This window comes from Macrobrachium nipponense, chromosome 27, assembly GCF_015104395.2.
Source record: "Macrobrachium nipponense isolate FS-2020 chromosome 27, ASM1510439v2, whole genome shotgun sequence".
NCBI classification, from domain to species: domain Eukaryota; kingdom Metazoa; phylum Arthropoda; class Malacostraca; order Decapoda; family Palaemonidae; genus Macrobrachium; species Macrobrachium nipponense.
Genome location: NC_087216.1, coordinates 41,974,291 through 41,993,973, shown reverse-complemented (window position 1 = coordinate 41,993,973; position 19,683 = coordinate 41,974,291). Strand labels below are relative to the sequence as shown.

Below are 19,683 nucleotides of genomic sequence, written 5' to 3'. Positions count from 1 at the left end.
CCTCGTCATCATTACCCAGGACTTCTGTCAAACTAGGGATCGAAAAAGAGTGAGGCTAGGGGTTAGAGGGAGACTCGTTCTTGGCTAGAAACCCCAGGGAATATGAACAAATAGCATTCCCTTTCAAAAAGCCTATTTTCTTATAGAGCGCATGAATCTTGCTAATCCTTTTCACAGTCGCTAAGGATACTAGGAAGAGAGTTTTTCTAGGTAAGTCCCTCAGACTAAGATCATGCATAGGTTTGAAACGAGGCCCAGACAACCACTTTAACACAATATCCAGATTCCAAGGCACCATGGGAGAATCTTTACTATAAGAAGTATCAAACGATCTAATGAGATCAGAGATGTCAGGGTTGGAGGCCAAGTCCAAGCTTCTGTGGTGGAACATCAATACTAACATGGCCCTATTGCCCTTGATGGTAGAGAAAGACAGGTTTCTTACTGACCTCACATGAAGCAAGAAATCGGCTATTTGCATCACAGTGGTCTTAGAAGAAGAGATGTTGGAATTCTTACACCACTCTCTGACGATTGTCCACTTATTCTGATACACGTTGCTAGAGGATCTACTCCTACACATGGAGATAGCCCCTGAAGCTCCCTTAGAAAACCTTTTCTTTCTAAGGAGTTTCTGGACAGTTTGAATCCTGTCAGGGCCAGAGAAGACAGATTTTTGTAGAATCTGTGGATATGTGGCTGTCTTAGCAGCTGCCTCTTTTGAGGAAGCTGCCTCGGGAAGTTCACCACTAGATCTACAAGATCAGGGAACCATTCCTTCAATGGCCAGAAGGGGGCCACCAGATCACAGACATGTTGCTGTGTACAAGGAACTTGTTTAGCACTTGCCTTATCAAGCTGAATGGAGGGAAGGGGTTCTAGGACAATTCCCAGGCAGACAATTCCCAGGCGGACAATTTCCATACGGACAACTTCCATGCGGACAACTGCCAGTATGGACAGTTGCCAGGCTGACATTTGCCATCCGGACAATTGCCATTGGTTCAAAAATATATTGGTTAAAATGAAGAAAAAGTTATTGATTTTCTGGCCATTTCTTTTAGGATTTTCTCGCTGTTTCTTTCAGAATAAGTTATTTTTTTTCTTTGGCTATTTTTATTTTTTGTTTTTTCAGAATAACAGTTTAATTGTTGTCTGGTTGGTTCTTTCACGATTACTTCTCATTTACTAAATCACTTATAGTATATAAAAGGAAAATAACAAAGGTAAAGCGGTATCAAAATAAATGTTCCAAAAAACTTTTATTTATAAACATCACATTTAGTTTTAAAAAATGAATGCTATTAACATAGATGAAAAAAAATTATTAAAAAAAACACATTCAATTAGTAAAAAATTATATAAAGAGTTTTATTTAAAACATCACATTCAATTAAAAAAAATAAACAGGAATAAAATGTGTTTAATCATATTATAAAACTTCAGAATACGTATATGAAAGTTATAGGCAATGAAAAGTAGAAAAATAATTTTATCGTCAGGATTATAGCACGTGACTACCTGCTGTAAGCGTTTGTTTATGTTCTTATACTTAGTGGTAGTAGATCTCTCATCTCCTCTTTCCATGTGAAGCACTTTTGTTTGGGACAAAACTTCCTCCTTTATGAGACGATCTATGAGTTTCCTTAGGATTAGGGTGAGGTTGTTGAGCATTATTTGATAGCGCACTATGAAATCCTTCGAGACTGTTGTTTGTTCGAGGCAAAGACTGTTAAGTTCTTAGGTTCATATTCCAGTGGGAAATTGGAAATAATGGACTAGCTCTTCTGCGATTTCCACCTCTTCCTCTGATGACTCCGATGTAATTTACCTCAAAATACGAGAGAAATTCTGAAGGGATATCCTCATCCTCCGAAAGTTCCTCAAAACCTGTACACACATCTTCAACTGGTAAAAATGCAAGAGCAGAGAGACAACATATCTTAAGACAAAATTCGGCATCATTGTGATATCAAACTTTATACCCCAAATCAACAATTTTCCTGTAATTTGCTTGGTAGAGGTGGAAGAAACATCCACTCACATCAGTATCAGGAAAAGTACATTTAATTGCGTTAAATGATCCTTTTTCAAAGTCACTCATTATAGTTAATGGATTTTGTTTCAGCAATTCTTGAATTTTTTTGTAAAGCATTTTATAAGTTTCCTCTGTTTTGTTTTGAAGAAAAGTATAAACACAAGGAAAACTACACTTCTCTACTTGGACATGGACGGTAAAAAGTTGATAGAAAATTGCTGGCGATACCTTAAAGGTGCCATCAACAGCCCAGTTTCTGTACCTCCTTAAATGTTCGAACCCTACTTCAGTAGCAAATATCAGAATGCGATTATGGTCATCGGCGCCCGGATCATACTGTAGAAACTTTTCCCCTGATGAAAGATGTTGAAATTCTGTTGAAATGCAAAACCCTGACCTTTCCGTAGGGATTGCAGGAGCACTGAAGTTCTGCTGCCTCCATCGACGAATATTTCTACTTATATGCTGGACGTTTTGTACTTCAGCTCGTGTGCAAGCATCCAACGGCGACAAGCAGCTTGAAACTAACGATCTTGTAGATAAATTTCTCGAGGAGACATCTTCCTTTAGCTTTGCAACAGCACTTATTGCTTCAACTGTACTTTTAGAGGCTGCATGATTATGTTCGTTGCAGGTCTTTATCAACTCGTAGTTTTCTTCTTTTGATTTTGTCTGTACTCTAGCTTTACAAGATTTTTGTTTCCTCTGTGTACGCTCCCAGTAAATTACGGATTTCTCACTATTGTATCCATTTCAATGATACATGTACTGAAGATCATCCACTAAAATATCGTTGCCACGTTCACTCTTAATAGTTGAAGCCATTTCTAAGGGGTGTAGAAAATGAAAGAAATGTTCGCTATCCAAGTCTCTTGAAGATAGTAAAACAACAGAGGGAACCCCTAAAGTAGTAATAAAGTATTGGCTATGAACTTTCCTTCAATTCACCTAGCTGAATATCATCTAAACGAGTAATTTCCTAAAACAACTAACTCCTAATACTACTTTCCCAAACAACTAATTTTGGATATTTTCGAAAACAAGTAATTTCGGGTAATTTCCAAAACAACTAATTTAGAAAGGAACAAATTTTTCGAAACAATGGCAATTGTCCAGATGGCAATCGTCAGCCTGGGAATTGTCCATACTAGCAATTGTCTGCATGGAAGTTGTCCGCATGGAAATTGTCCGCCTGGGAATTGTCTGCACATGGAGGGAAAGTATACAGTTCCTTGTCCGACCAGTCCAGAAAAAAAGTATCCACTGCCCATGCCTGTGAGTCTGGAATTGGCAAACAAAACAGAGGAAGACGATGGTTCCGAGATGTGGCAAAGAAGTCTATCGTTGGTTTTCCCCACAGTTTCCAATGGTCTAAGCAGACCAGAGGATCCAACGTCCATTCCGTTGGCAGGACTTGTCTCCGATGATTTAGCTTGTCTGCTAAAATGTTTAGCTTCCCCTCGACAAACCTGGTGACTGGACGTGTATTGTTTCATTCTGCCCAAATGAGGAGGTCTCTTGCTGCTTTGTAAAGAAAGACCACGTCCCTCCTTGCTTCTTGATGTACGAGAGCGCAGTCATGTTGTTCGCATAGTCTACTATTATGTTTTCTACTTCTGATGCGAAGGACTGAAGGCCCAGATGTATTGCCTTTAGCTCCTTCACACTGATATGCAGAGACCTTTGCTCTAGGGACCATACTCCCGAGATTTCGCTGTGCCCTAAAAGCACTCCCCATCCTACGTCCGACGCGTCTGAAAAGACGTTCAGGTCGAAGTTCAGTTGAAAGAGAGACTTGCCTTCCAACAGTCTCTTCTCTGAATTCCACCAAAGATGTCCTCTTTTATTTCCTGTGTTATAGGAAAAACATGCAAGTCTGGAAGCTCCCTCCTGTTCCAGCTCACTTTTAGATAGAACTGCAGGGGTCTGAGATGTAGCCTGCCGAGTGAGACAAACTGCTCCATTGATGAAAGGAACCCTAGCAGACTCATCCAATTGTTGGCCAAGCACTCATTTAAGGCCAGAACTTCTTGTATCTTTCTTCTGCAAGAATCTACTCTTTTCTGGGTCAGAAAAATCATAACACATTACCCAACCATTAAAAGAAATACACTGGAGTGTACTCCAAGTACCTAGTATTTCCAGGCTCCACTACAACTCAAGACCCTCTGTCAAAGCAAAGAGAAAAATAGGAAGGGAGAATTGCTCCCTACATTTCCTCCCCCAACACCACACCAGCCAGTGTAAACAGACCCAAGCTACTTATCATAAACCATTTCTATATCACATAGGTAATGTGAAGCGAAAGCCGATTTACACTACCAAAATGTCGCTTGTACGATAGATGAGAGGTATAAATGCACTTGGACTCTAAAAAAGTGGCAACTGCCCTTATTTCAAGGGTTTTCACCTTACAAATGGAAAAAACCTCATCTCCAACTAAGGATTGAGCTTCCGAAATGAGATCTCTACAAAGAATGCCAAGGCATTCTTAGAGAGTGGGTATGAAGGGTTTTTAACCAAACACCAAAGATTGTTTCAAGGTTCATGTAATCCCTACGTTCTGAGGGTAATATTTAAGAGTCCTCGAAGAGAATAAAGTTCTCTCCTCTGTCTGGGCCCAAAATATCAGTCAGGCTTTTGATGACAAAAGAACAAGGACATGGCTGAGCAGGTGCCTCATTCTTCACTAAGAATCCCAGGGAAAAGGAAGAGACTGCCTTCCCCTGGGAAAAACCAACTTTCTTGTCCAAAGCATGGATTTCACTAACCCAATTTGCTGTTGCCAATGCAACTAGGAAAGGGGTCTTTCTGGTCAGGTCACTTAAGGAAACTGAATGCATGGGCTCGAACTGTGGATCTGACAACCATTTAAGGCCAAAGTCTAAGTTTCCAAGCAGCAAAGAAGTTTGTTTTTGTTTGATGGCATCGAATCCTGGTAACAGGACAAATCCATTCCCCTGTGTCTGAATACCAACCTTAACATGGCTCATTATCCTTTAATAGTTGGAGTAGATAAACTTCTTGAGTTTCTTAGGTTTAGCAGAAATTAGTAGAGGAGATACTGTGTCTTTTACACCAGGAGCAAAAGATTGCCCACTTTGCTTGATAAACTTTGTCAGAAGATTGCCTTCTGCACTTGGCAATGGCTTCTAAAGCTGACAGTTTGTAGCCTTTCAGCGCCACAGTGAACAATTCCTGATGGAACTGCTTGAAGTGCGGTTGTCTGAGAAGCTGCGGTTTCTGAGGGAGTAGCCTTGGAAAATCCACTACATAGTAATTTGAGCTCTGGAAACCACTCCTTCGATGGCCAAAAGGGGGTTACCAAAATAATAATGTTTTGGTGAAACCAAAACTTGTTTATCACTTGTCTCACCATACTGAGAGGTGGGGGTTACAGCTCTGTCTGACCAGTCCTGTAACATTGCATCTGTTGCCCATGATCGAATTTGAGTGAGATGTCGAATTTGAGTGAGAAAGAAAAAGTTGTGTCAAGGAGATGAGGACTTTGGGATAGCTAGGTTGCCGGAGTTACGCATTCGACCAACTTATGACAAGCTTATTTATCAGAGACCCCAACATTTCCAGGGTCTGGTAATGCTAGAGATTGAAGAACAGTGTGAGGAATTAGGAAGGACAGAGTACCTGAACCCAGTAAGAGTGCCTGGAATAGTCCAACTGTGCCATTAAGAAAGCCTAATGGGAGAATGCAAACGTGTACTACTGATTACCGGAGAGTAAATGAAGTAACAGTGAAAGAAAGATTCCTTGTGTGTGTCGTGTCAGATGTACAGTATGGGTGGGATGAAAGTGTTTAGCAAGATGGATCTGGTATTGGGGTACTATCAGATGCCACTGGTGAAGGATTGTAGGCTGATAACTGATTTCTCAACAATGGAAAAACATTATCAGCTCTGCAATCTCAGTTTTCAATTGGATGATGCCCCTGCTGCATTTCAGAGCGATGAATGTGGTACTGATTGGTTTTCACCAAGAGAATGTGTTGGTTTCTTGACAGCATTTTAGTGATGATTAAGACTGTAGAAGAGCAAAAAAGTCTTAGAGGAAGTGGGGGGTGAAAGTCAAGATGAGTAAGTGTGAGTGGTTCATGGGCACAGGTAAATGAGTCGGGTACGAAAGACAGAAAAGTTTGTACAAAAAAAGTGACAAGCTTCCCTCAACCAAGGACAGGGCGAGAGCTGTGTGGATTTTTGGGACTGATCGAGTCTGAAAGGCAGTTCATCAAAGATTGTTTGAGGATTGCAAAGCCGTTGTCAGAATGGACAGGCTGTAAGAAGAGTACAGTTGTGCAGAAGCAAGTGGTGAATGGGATTAAAAGGGATAGAGTGATAGCATATGTAAGTAAGGCATTTAGTTCAGCAAAATGAAAATATGTACTAGACTGTTGAGAGAGAATTGGCTGTGATGCAATTTTGTGTATGTTTCAGTATGGTGTGAGGTTTGTGGTGTGTACTGATCATCAACCTCTAGTGTATCTGCAGACAATGAAGGGGGTAGATGTTAGAATTGCACAAACAATAGAGGATTGGAGTGACTTTGATTTGTGGTAGATTATATCCAAATAAAAGGCACATTGTTGCAGACTTAATGTCTAAGGCTACCTGGGGAAGGGGAAGTAGAGAAAATGAAAGACATAAGGCTACCTGGGGAAGGGGAAGTAGAGAAAATGAAAGACAAAAGATCAGAGTATCTGCTGAGGGGATTGGCAGAAGCATGTGAGAGTAAGGGGGGTGGTGACTCAATGTTTGTAAGTGTGTTGTATGGACTGAATTATTTGGTAGATGAAGGTTTGAAGGTGTGGGTGCCTGAAGTGTGAATAAATTGAGGGCAGAGGTGACAGGAAGTTTGCAAGGGGCCTGGATGTTTGGAAATGCCAAACGTGGAGCAGTATCAGAAGAGTCTGAGAGCTAAAATGTGTCCTAGAATAGCCCGATTTCAGGAAGTTTTGATGTTGGTGAGTTAGAAGTATAAGATGATTATGTCTGTACATGTTGGGGGTGAGAGGCCTATAGTGTATCAACATGGGGAGTGAAAGAGAGTGAGTGTGAGTTACATCTGCAGTGTTTGAGTGGGGTACACTATAACTGGGTTGTAGAGAAAAAGATATGAAAGGCAGTGTAAGAAAGAGGCAAACACTGAAAAGAGAATTTTGGATTAGAAGTGGAAGATGATAGAAAGGAGGTAAGTTAAGGATGTTTGGTTAGTAGAAGAGACAAGTGTCAGTGTGTATACAAAAGGGGGCAATACAATGATTGTGGGAGCAGATATCAGAGGAGGACAGTAATGTGGTTTATTTGACATGGGAGCACAAACATCGTTGGTGAACATACGTGTGATTAGGGATGTTGAAAGTAAATTGGAGCGTTAAAAGGAGAGCGATGAATGTTTCAATAGAGGTAAGGCAGGAACATTGGTTGGATGGGAGAAAGTGAAGTTGAAGGTAAAGTTGGGAGAGTCTGAAGTGGAAGCATGTTTTGTGGTACTGGGAGATAAGCAAATGCCATATTGTTTCCTGTTTGGAATACATTTCTTGATGAAAAATGGATTGGTAGTGGATTTTGAAAAAGAAATTCTGGCAACGAATTGGAAGTCTCTAGCACAATATTTTGATTTATGGTGAATTTATGAAAAAAAAAAAATAAAAATGGAAGTCTCTAGCACATTATTTCGATTTATGGTGAATTTATGAAAAAAAAAACTTTCCTACGTCCACGCGGTAACTGCCGAAAAAATAAAATTTTTTCGTCAGATTGTCGTAATGTTTGCACAGTTTTATATTAGCCGTTACATAAAGTTTTATATATGGAAATTTGCACAATTTCATGTAGAATACAACAAAAAACAACCCATGGTTGTAGCTTTTATCAGTTTTGAAATATTTTCATATAAATAACGATAAGTGCCAAAATTTCAACCTTCGGTCAACTTTGACTCGACCGAAATGGTCAAAAAACTCAATTGTAAGCTAAAACTCTTACATTCTAGTAATATTCAATCATTTACCTTTATTTTGCAACAAATTGGAAGTCTCTAGCACAATATTTCGATTTATGGTGAATTTATGAAAAAAAAAACCTTTTCCTTACGTCCGTGAGGTAACTCTTCTGAAAAAAATCGGAAATTTTTTTATCCGATTGTCATAATGTTTGCACCATTTTAAATTAGCCGTTACATAAAGTTTTATGTATGAAAATGTGCGCAATTTCATGTAAAATAAAACTAAAAACAAGTCATGGTTGTAGCTTTCATCAGTTTTGAAATATTTTTATATAAATAACGATAAGTGCCAAAATTTCAACCTTCTGTCAACTTTGACTCTACCGAAATGGTTGAAAAACGCAATTGTAAGCTAAAACTCTTATATTCTAGTAATATTCAATCATTTACCTTTATTTTACAACAAATTGGAAGTCTCTAACACAATATTTTGATTTATGGTGAATTTATGAAAAAAACTTTTTCCTTACATCCACACGGTAACTCTTCCGAAAAAATCATAAATTTTGTCATCTGATTGTTGTAATGTTTGTACCATTTTAAATTAGCCTTTACATAAAGTTTTATATACAGAAATGTGCGGAATTTCATGTAAAATACAAAAAAAAAACAATCCATGGTTGTAGCTTTTATCAGTTTTGAAATATTTTCATATAAATAACAATAAGTGCCAAAATTTCAACCTTCGGTCAACTTTGACTCGACTGAAATAGTCGAAAAACGGAATTTTAAGCTAAAACTCTTACATTCTAGTAATATTCAATCATTTACCATTATTTTGCAACAAATTGGAAGTCTCTAGCACAATCTTTTGATTTATGGTGAATTTATGAAAACAAAAACATTTTCCTTACGTCCGCGCGGTAACTCTTCCGAAAAAAATCAGATATTTTTTCGTCCGATTGTCGTAATGTTTGCACAATTTTAAATTAGCAATTTCATGCAGAATACAACAATAAATAATTGGAGGTATTAGCTTTTCTCATTTTTGAAATATTTGCATATAAATCACGATAAATAGAAAAAAACCACGTTCAGTCAACTTTGACTCTACCGAAATGGTCAAAAAACACAATTGTAAGATAAAAATCTTACAGTCTAATAATATTCAGTCATTTATCTTCACTTTGAAACAAATCCAAATCTCTAGCACAATATTTAGATTTATGGTGAATTTTAAAAAAAAAACTTTCCTTCCCTCCGCGCGCGGATTCTCCGCTGCAAATCTCCGAAATGCGTACGTCGCATTCTCGGAATATTTGCTCTGTTTCATATTAGGCGTTTCATAGAGTTTTATATATGAAAATGTGTGCAATTTCATGTAGATTACAACAAAAAAATTGAAGGCTGTAGCTTTTCTCATTTTTGAAATATTTGCATATAAAAAAAATATATAAAAATATTTGACATTCGGTCAACTTTAACTCGTCCGAAATGGTCGAAAACTGCAATTGTAAGCTAAAACTCTTACAGTATAGTAATATTCAATCATTTATCTTAATTTTGAAGCAAATTGGAAGTCTCTAGAACAATATTTCGATTTATGGTGAATTTTTGAAAAAAACATTTTTTTACGTCCCTTTGTTACGAATTCATGCATCATTTTGTGAGAATATTTTCTCTATGTTGCTTTGATTGTTTTACAATGTGTTATATACCAAAATTATTGCAATTTAGTGTACAATACAACGGAAAAAAAATTAACTCGTTAGCTTTCACAGTTTTGCTCACAGCGTGATTTGAATACAATTATATATGAAATTTTGTTTTTGTGCTATCATATATATTGCATTATTTATATATAATAATATTTTTTTTCATTTCTGATGGTTGCATACTAAACTTCAGGCAATGACAAAAAAAGGAGCCAAAAATGAACTCTTAATCTTGAGAACTGAGCGCGCTGTGATTTTTTGAATAAAATACTTTTTCCGCTTCGGCGCTCACTCCGAGACCCCCCTGGCATACGGGAGTCAATTTTTATTATACCCCTTCGGCGTTAAAGGGTTAATATTTTAAAATTAGTAAGCCATTGTGATAAGCATCTTAGGTTACATATACCTTTTAGGGGACATATATATTTAAGAGTAACAGTTGCAAAAGGGAACTACTACTCTAAGACCTAGGATGTTTTAAGATGATGTTTTGGGGTGTATTTTTGTTTGAAGTGATATAAAAATTGCTTAAATATGATAACCTAAGGCATATTTTTGTTTGAGCTGTCAAATTAAGCAGTGAAATGTTAAAATAGATATTATAAGCATTTTAGTTTAGGGAGTACCAGGTATTTGGCAGTTATAAGCATATTTAGAGGGGATTTTTGTATATCTACGGATTTTGCATTTCGGCGGTAGGTTCTGGAACATATTCTCGCATATTACATGATGAAACAGAGAAACTCACCTATAATTAATGATGACGAAATCAGTATGAATGTTGTTCACTAACTTTCCAAATGTTTGTGAGCTTACACAAGGAGGCCGTAGTACTACACCACCAATAGTGTCATCTAACAAGGATGCCATACCAATCTGGAAAATAAAGAACTCAAACTACTTGACATTCTTATATTTAGTGAAATTCTAACACCTATGAAAATAGCTAATTTTCAAAGTAATTTGTTTTTCCTAACATGCAAACCTAAAGTTTTTTACGTAGGGATTTAGCTTGCGAATGAGAGTTGGAACAACTGTTTAACTTTCAGACAAGGCCGGTAACTACCGAAAGTTGGGGTAAGCCCTGCCCACTCGTCGATCTGCAGTATGCTAGGAAAAATACAAAATACTTTAAAAACTTGCTAAATGTTCCTAAACAAATACAAACCTTTGCTCTTTACATAGGAGACTTACCCATTGGAAGGGGGAGTCTTGGTAAATATCACAATTTTTGAAAGTAATATGATATTGTTATGATACAATAAAGTTTCATACATACTTACCTGGCAGATATATACCGTACTTAGCTATGGACGACAGAGTCTATAGCTAAGTATATATCTGTCAGGGAAGTTGAATGTATGAAATTGTATTTTTCCTAACTATACAAACCTGAACTCCTTTACATAAGGAATTACTTTCAGCCAGCTGGAATTACAGCCATTAAATTCTTAAACAAGGTGGTTAGGCAGATACTACTGTCTGGTAGGCGGGTAGGCCCGCCTGCCCGGATGTAAACACTCCACTTTGCCTTTCGGCCCAGGTTCAGATTGAGGGGTGACATGAGGTGGCATGAATTTATAGGACCTCAGGTTTGTATAGTTAGGAAAAATACAATTTACTTTCAAAAACTGTGATTTGTTCTTACACAATATACAAACCCTCGGTCTTTTACATAAGGGAGACTCACTGATTGGTGGGAGGAATGTGAGTGAGCCTCTAGAACTGACTGCAGTTCTGTACACCTGGGCTATTCCTCCTGGTTGTAAGAGCAAGGAGGAGTGCCCTGCCTCTGACAACTTGATCGGAGTATAGGAGCTGCAAGATCAAGAGTCAGACTTCTGGGCCTTTTCAAAATGTGTGAGAAATCGTAATTCATCCGAAAATGGCCTGGGAAGAATATTTTAGAGTCGCAGGCATTTATACAAAGCTCTGGGAATGGTTTGCATTATTGCCAGTCTCCTTCTCCCCTTGCTAGAAGAAGGAGCAGGATTGCTTCTATGATTCTGCTAAGAAAAATAGAAAGGAAGCTCTATGTGTAAGCTTACCGCATCAATCACCCAACCAGCCAGTGTAAGTTTGAGTCCTATCCTCAACCCAAAGGAAGAGGAGTAGCATCATTCTTACCTCTAGAACCGCACACCATAGACGAGATGCAACTTGTCCTCTTGAAGGAGCCGGGCAAGCAAACAAAACCTGCAAGCATCCACCATTCTTTCAAGGAAAGGAGGTTCCAAGGACCTGTGGGCAGACCCAAAGGAAGAAAGATAGAAATATAGTCGCAATGAGACCCAATGGCTCGCCAGGCAACCCCCCCCCCCAACTTCGGGCAGCAGGTGAGGGGGAACGCCATCCTTAGCGTTTCCCCTTCTTCGACTTCTTCCCACATCCTCCTCGAGAGAAGGAGGACTGGGAGGAGGGCTGACGGTCACTCCTTACAGCAGAAGTCGAAGGCTGGGTCTTTCTTCTCGGCCTCGATGAGAGCGTCGTTTTGGTCAGAGAGGAAGCGCTAGCCGAGCTCCGAGGCTTGGCCGCATTCGAGACTGCCTGGTGGACTAGGCGGTCACTGTTGTCAGTGCGCCGCTGTTCCACCACAGCGTCCACCATCTCTCTGGGGAAGAGAGGAGGAACCCAGTACCAGTCCGTTCCTCAGACCCAAAGCTGCCTCGTGCCCTGCCAACCTGGTCACTCAAGAGGGGACTGCATCCCGACGTCTCGGAACCAGGTTGGCCCACAGGTTGGCCGTCTGGTGGGCCAGGTAGGAGATAGCCCTACCTCCAGACTGACACAGTCACCCGAAAGCCGCGTCTCCTTCGGGAGTGATGTTTCCCGAGGAGGCCGCAACCCTGGACACCGTGAGGGACCACAGGTCCAGCCAGGAGACTACTTGGAACGCTGCCATGGCAGTCGCTTCCAAAGCCAGTGCCTCTTGCTGCGAGAACCAGAGGTTTTCAGCCAGCAGGTGTTGAAGAGACACACCCGGGGTTAGCCTAGCTAGCTCCTGGTTAACCTGTTTGGGTGGTAGCGGGTCCTTCGAAGGCACGTAGAACCGCCTCTGTCGTGGTAGAGGAGGGGGTAGCAGCTTGGATGACCTGCCAGACCTAAGTGATCCCTTCTGTCCGGAGACCAGAGAGTTCACCTGGCCCAACACACCGTCGGTCAGGGCTGATTGGGGCAGACCCATCGTCGTCCTGGGTTCCTTCTTGGGCCCCCAGAATGACTCCAGCCTAGATGTAGGCTCGGAGGGCGAGAGCACCGATCCTCGTCATTGTGCTGTCGAATCAGCGCAATGACCTCTGCAAACGACCTCTGGATCTCGGGAGTGACTGCGTCCTGGGGGGATGAACCGTCAAGTCCATCCAGGGAGAACGCCTCCTTAGATCCTCCTCATTCCACAGGTGGAACCACGACAGACCCCTCTTGGTCTCCTCCAACCACTTGTGCGTACAATCTGGTCGGTCCCAAGACCGTGCCAGGTTCATAGGCCCTCGTGGAGGGACCGCAAGGAGCGCACTCCTCGCGGTCGCTCCTCCTTGCCTCGCTCCTCCTGGTGTAGCCCAAGGAGGTTGAAGGGATAGGAGAGGCAGACCTGGCGCTCTCCCCTGCCCACCGGCAGAACCGGTGCAGTTGGGGGGCTGCAGGCAATCGACAACCCGCGGTGACGATCGAGCTGCAGGCATAGTCGCGCGGTCTCCCTGGGGAGAACCGCTGGACTGAGAACACTAGCGACAGTCCTGAGCGTCAGGAGAGCTGCTGCTAGTCAACCTATCTGTCCGGTCCTGGTGGGAACGACGGTCAGGAGACCGGCAGAGTCCACTGTCGCTGTGGGAGCAGGGCCCGTCCTCACGGCGCGAGACTGTGCCTGGTGACCGGGGGGACCTCTTCCTCGCCTCAGCCCGCGTACGGTCTGGTGGGACTGTCGCGTCAAACCTGGGTACTGGTGGATCACCACGAGAGCGATTGCCGGTCTGGCGGAAGTCGCCTGAGCGACTGCCACCAGTCTTCCGCTCCGTGCCTGGGTCCTGGCGGCGAGCAGGCTCAGTTGCCTGGACCCTGGCTGCACAGTCACCCGTGGTTGACCATACACTCAGTACCGCTCGCGAACGAGCGGCCGAGACGGTTCCCGATGCCAAGGCAGAACCTCTGGCGCCAGGAGAGGAGGTACCGGTGGTGGCCGGTACCCCTCCAGTCCGCGTCTTCTTCTTCCTTGTGGAAGGAGAGGCGGGCCCCGTTCCCAAAAGAAGAGGAGGACCAGCGGAAGCCCCAACTGACCCTTAGAGGTCTCTTGGGGTGGAGGAGGCAACCCTCTTCTTCCTCGGCTGTGGGGCCTTGGAAGTCGAAGGGGAAGAGGCGGCTGCAGGCGACGACGAAGAAGACGACGATGAAGGCAACGACACCTTCCTCTTCTTCCTCTTCAGCTTCCTCAGGACCACCGTCAGGTCCTCCATCCAGGACGGAGCTGGGGCAGTTGCCATGGCAACAGGGCCCAGCTGCACCTGTCCGGAAGGACCTGCGGTGGGAACAGCAACACCATGGGCTGGGACGCCGACGGCAGGAACTGGTACAGCAACAACAGGAACTGGCAGCAGGTCAAGCGGGGAACTCTTGGGGCATCGAAAGTCAGGGGCTGGGGCGAGGGAAGCGAAACCAGGCAGTGAGGTCATCTCATTCCTCGGCAAGCACGGCAGCAGGGCCTGGACCGAAGCTGTTGGGGTAACCATTGCCATGTGCTGGATGAAGACCAGGTGAGTAAGAGCTGCATACCCAGGAGTCGACATACCTGAGGAGACAAGAGTCGAGTTTGTGGGGGGTGGGGTTCCCACTCCGAGCGAACGGAAGATGTAGAGTACAGCTGAACGTCGTGGTGTCGCGCCCCCTCCTCTACACTCGACTGACCAAGTGAAGAGACGGACCGCGACACGTCCCTCGAAGGGGAAGGAGCCATACATGGGAGCCGAGACAGAGGAAGGAAAGAGGAAAGAGGAAGACGTGTCCGTAACCAGTGGTGTCGCTGGAGAACCCTCCGACGACACTTTGGCCGGCTTACACACCTTCTTCCTCCCCTCATATCGCTCCCACTGCTCCTCCAACCAAGACACACAAATCACACATGTATCAGCACGAGAGCATTCACGCCCCCGACACCAAATACACAAATCATGGGGGTCAACATCCTGAAGTGACCTAAAGGCCCCACACCTACTGCCCTCCACGCCACGGCACAATCTATGGCTGACTGGGGGGCGGGGGGTCTCTCTGTCTCGTGGCCGCTCATTTCCGGGCACAAGACAGAACACACAATGATGAAAATGGAAAAAAAAGGCAAAAAACAAGTACTTACAGTCACCCAAGTCTTACTCAAGATAACCATACACACTAATAGACTTCGAGAAAGCGAAGGCGAAAGCAAACAACGATGGCGAGCAAAAAGACGAACACAAGTCTTGCACCGACGGCGGCCAAGAGCAAAGTGAAGCTTCACCTCCCAGTCGGGCGGGACTCCCGACTATTGGACAAGCAGTTAACTACCGAACCACCTTGTTCGAACGCTTACGACCAGTTCCAGCTGGCGCTGATTACATTCCATATGTTAAAGGACCGAGGGTTTGTACTACGTGTCGGAACAAAAAAAAGTTTCATACTTTCACTAATTATAGGCAATAAAATGATATTGTCATGATACAATAAAGTTTGTTCATACTTACCTGACAGATATATATATAGCTGTATTCTCTGACGACCGACAGAATTTCGAAACTCCCGGCAAACGCAGTGGTCGGCTAGGTGGTTAGTACCCATTCCCGCCGCTGGAGGCGGATACCGGGAACCATTCCCATTTTCTATTCAGATTTTCTTTAATTCCCACTGTCCTCCTTGAGGGGAGGTGGGTTGAGCACTTTGATTATATTATATTGTGCCAGGGTAAGTAATGAACCAAAGCCTTTTATTGTATCATAACAATTAATTTTAATTTTGTTCATCGAACAGCTTACCTGTCCAGATATACATGGCCAGTCCCCGGTTTTACGACGGCTTCGGGTTGCGACGTTTCCGAGGTTACGACGCTTTTTTCTTAAATATTCATTTGAAAAATCCTCCCTAGGTTACGACGTTTTTGTTCCGAGGTTACGTTTTTTTTTTTTTTCCCCCCCCCCCCCCGCCTGACTCTTCCGACTCCGCTCCGAGTTTAACGAAGCTTTTAAAAACCGCATACTATTGATAAAAATCCCTTTTATAGTTTAGCAACAGTATTTAATTAATAACAATAAGTTTTTCTGGTTAGATTACAACAAAAATTTTGAGCTTTGTGCTGAGTTTTCGACACTTTTTCTGTCGGTATTTTTCTAATTTTTTGTTTTAGTGAACGCCTCTAATTGCTGGAACTAGTTTTCGAGCGAATGAATACTAACTTGGATGTGCCGCAAAGTTTTAATAACATTCCACAAGCGCAAATTAATGAAAAAATCATTGCTTTGTTTCCAGTAACAAACAATAACAAAATGGATATTGTTTTTATGATACAATAAATGTTTGTTTTTCATACTTACCTTGGCCAGATATGATCTATAGCTGTAATTCTCCGAAGTCCGCGACAGAATTTCAAAACGTCCCGGCTACACGCAGTGGTCGGCCAGGTGGTAGGTAGTATTCCCGTTCGCCGCTGGAGGCGGGCGTTAAGGAAACCAATTCCATTTTCTGTCAAGATTTTTATTCTAGTGCGCAGGCTGTCCCCTCCTGAGGGGAGGGGTGGGTGGGCACTTTTGAGTTGTAATATATCTGCCAGGTAAGTATGAACAAACTTTTTTGTATCATAACGTAATATCATTTTTGGTTCATGAATCTTGAGCCTGCCGCAGATATAATATTATATGCTGAATTCCCACCTTTTGGAGGAAGGGGGTGGAGACAGATTCGATTTTGGGAAACAAATTTGTTCATATATATTGGATTGACTATTTTGGTTCCTTAACTTTGTTAGCATAGCTGACTTCGTGAGTACCGTCACCCAAGTCTGCTTCTGCCTTTAACTAGAGACTCCAGCTAGGTAGTTGACCTTTGTGAAGCCTGTTGAGTTCTAATAGGATCTGGTCAACCGGGGGCGTGACCACAATGCAACTAGATCCTATATTATAATAAGCAAAACCTCCAGTTTTCGGTATCTGCATTCCCTAGAGGTGCCAGCAAGGACGTGACCTGTGTAGCTGGTGCGCTTCTAATGAACTGTCACGGGGAGCGTGACCCCAACAATTGTGACAGATCATTATAGGTTTGTTGTTTAGACCCACCGAATGCTGTTAATAGTCTTCACTGGAGGTGCCAGCAAGGACGTTGACCTCTATGTAGCTGGTGCGCTCCCAATTGGATTTGTCAATGGGGGCGTGCACCACACTGTGACAAAAACATTTTACCCCGCCTACTATGGAGGGCTGAAGCAAAAAACATTACCTCACCTGACCTAGCCCCTTCTCTGGTTAACTTCGTAAAACCAACCAAGGCTAATGGTAGGGAAGGCCGCCGCTCTAAGGCGGCCTAACCCAACAGACCACAAAAAACTAAACCCTACCATAAACATAAACATAAAAATAAAAAATAAAAGAAATAAAACTTAAAAAGTCCGAAACTAACATATTTTTTATTTTCTAAAACGATAGGAAGGAGTGGCTACCTCCCCCCCCCCCCCCCCCGCCCCCCCCTTTTTTTTTTCCCCCCGTGTTTTTTTTTTCCCCCCCCCCCCCCCCCCCCCCAATTATTGTCCTGGCTGGGCTACATATTCGGCCCGCATAGAGTAGCCAGTTCTCGTATGTAATCCTCACCTCCCTAAGGTAGTGAGAGGCAAACACTGAATTACTACGCCAAAATGTTGGCATTCAAGATGTCCATTGGTGTTCCATGTTTCTTTTGGAAGGCTAACCGACATCGAAATTAGCCCCTCAGTCCATGCAGCATTAAAATCACCTTCAACACTTTGTCATATCATCTAGTCTTGACAGGATGAAATGCACTTCCCTTGATGGTGCCCCTCAAGAAAAAAGTCCAAAGCATTTTTTGACTTTGACCACTGGAGGTACCTTGGCTTTCCTGACCGCACCAAACCCCAAGTTTATCAGAAGGACCTCTTATAAACCTTGGTTCCATATCTTTTCAGACGGGGGAGGTTGACTTCCTATTCTATTTGCCGTTAGGAGTTTCTGCTTTCGTCTCAAGAGCCTCAGCGGGAGGATGTACCGCTTATGGGTAAGAGAGTTCTTGTGTGTTTGCCGCTGGGGTCTTATCCACTTACGTCGGGCAAAGCCTCAACTGGTCATTTGTCAATGGGTGCTAATCCACTCATATTGACCAAATATACCTATGCCTATTGCGGCATAATTAAGGATCCAACAACCGACCTCCCGATCCCACCGTGAGTCCGCTAACACGAGGGGTTAGCGCTTAATTTTAAAAAATGTTAAAAAGAGTTAAACTAAAAATTAACTCACTAGTTTAAGGTATCAAGTGTCGGCTCCCTATCCCAGCAACGTATCCGCGCAGACACGACAAACCAAGGAAAAGGAAATAGGAGCTCTTGTAGGTTGAATTGACATCCTTCTTGGGTAACGGGAGGTCAACACAAGAATTGCATCTCCCGTACGTGACAGCTCATATGTCCTTTTATGACATATTGTTATGGAACCAAGAAGAATTCATAAAAGCTCGCACTTCATGCATAGGTTCGAATGGACTGGACATGAGGAACTTCAGAACTACATCCAAGTTCCAAGACGGCAACTTGGGTTGTGAACCTTCATCGTTTCGAAAGATCTCAAGAGATCGTGAAGGTCTCTGTTGTCCGCCAAGTCCAGGCCTCTGTGCCTAAAGACAACTAAAAGCACACTCTTATAACCCTTGATTGATGTAGAGACTGCAAGTTTTAGATCCCTTTCTCAGAAAAGGAAGTCAGCAATCTGGCTCACAGGTCGTGGTGGAGGAAAATGCCGTTCTTCTTGCACCAACTCCTGAAGACTATCCACTTCGATTGTACACTGTGTTGGAAAACGCTCTTCTTGCACTGGCGATAGCTTTCGCCATTGACGTATAAAAGCCTCTCGCTCTGGCCAACTTTTGATAGTCTGAATGCAGTCAGACTCAGAGCGAAGAGGCTTCTGTGGTACCTCTCGAAGTGGGGTTGTCTGAGTAGATCTGTCCTTACTGGAAAGCGTCCTCGGGAAGTCTACTGCAAAGGCCATGACCTCTGTGAACCACTCTCTCGCAGGCCAGAACGGGTCGAACAAAGTCATTCTCGTCCCTTCCGACACCGCAAACTTTCTCATGACTTCCCCTAAGATCTTGAACGGGGAAAGGCGTACAGGTCCATCCCCGTCCAGTCCCAGAGAAGTGTGCTATCGCACTGCAGCTGGGTCGAGTACTGGGGAGCAGTACAGTGGAAGCCTCTTCGTTCTGGACGTCGCAAAGATATCCACGAGCGGACATCCCCATAACCCCCACAGCTCTTGGCATACCTCCTGATGCAGAGTCTACTCGGTTGGCAGAAGTTGACCTCGTCTGCTGAGGAGATCTGCCCAGACATTCTCTACTCATGCTACAAACTTTGTAAGGATCATGACGTCCAGTGCCCTTGCCCACAGCAAGATCTCCTTTGCCAGAGCAAAAAGGGACTGAGACTGTGTTCCTCCCTACTTCTTCAAGTACGCCAGAGCTGTGGTGTTTGTCTGAGTTGACTTGGACTATTCGACGAGAGACTTTTTCTTGGAAAAACTGGAGAGCTAAAAAGATGGCTGCCATTTCCTTTAGGTTTATGTGCCAGGACAACCTGTTCCCCTCTCCAGGTGCCTGCCACTTCTTTCCCCTAATGATGCTCCCCATCCCGTGGTGGACGCGTCGGAGAACAACACTAGGTCGGGGCTCTGAAGCTTGAGAGACACACCCTCCGACAGCTACACTGGATCTAGATAACATTTCAAGTGATGTTTTACC

At 43.2% G+C, this 19,683-nt stretch overlaps 1 protein-coding gene across 3 annotated transcripts in view; it reads right to left on the bottom strand.

The window, feature by feature from the left end:
- The window catches only part of LOC135201054 (GPN-loop GTPase 2-like), a 307,395-nt gene that overhangs the window by 268,607 nt on the left and 19,105 nt on the right, over window positions 1-19,683 (bottom strand). For 2 of the 3 annotated variants that reach the window (XM_064229907.1, XM_064229908.1), the window contains exon 2: window positions 10,460-10,587. The exons of the other annotated variant lie outside the window; for it this stretch is intronic. The gene's annotated coding sequence lies outside the window, so the exon portion shown is untranslated. The remainder of the gene's footprint in view (window positions 1-10,459; window positions 10,588-19,683) is intronic. 3 annotated transcript variants of the gene reach the window in all.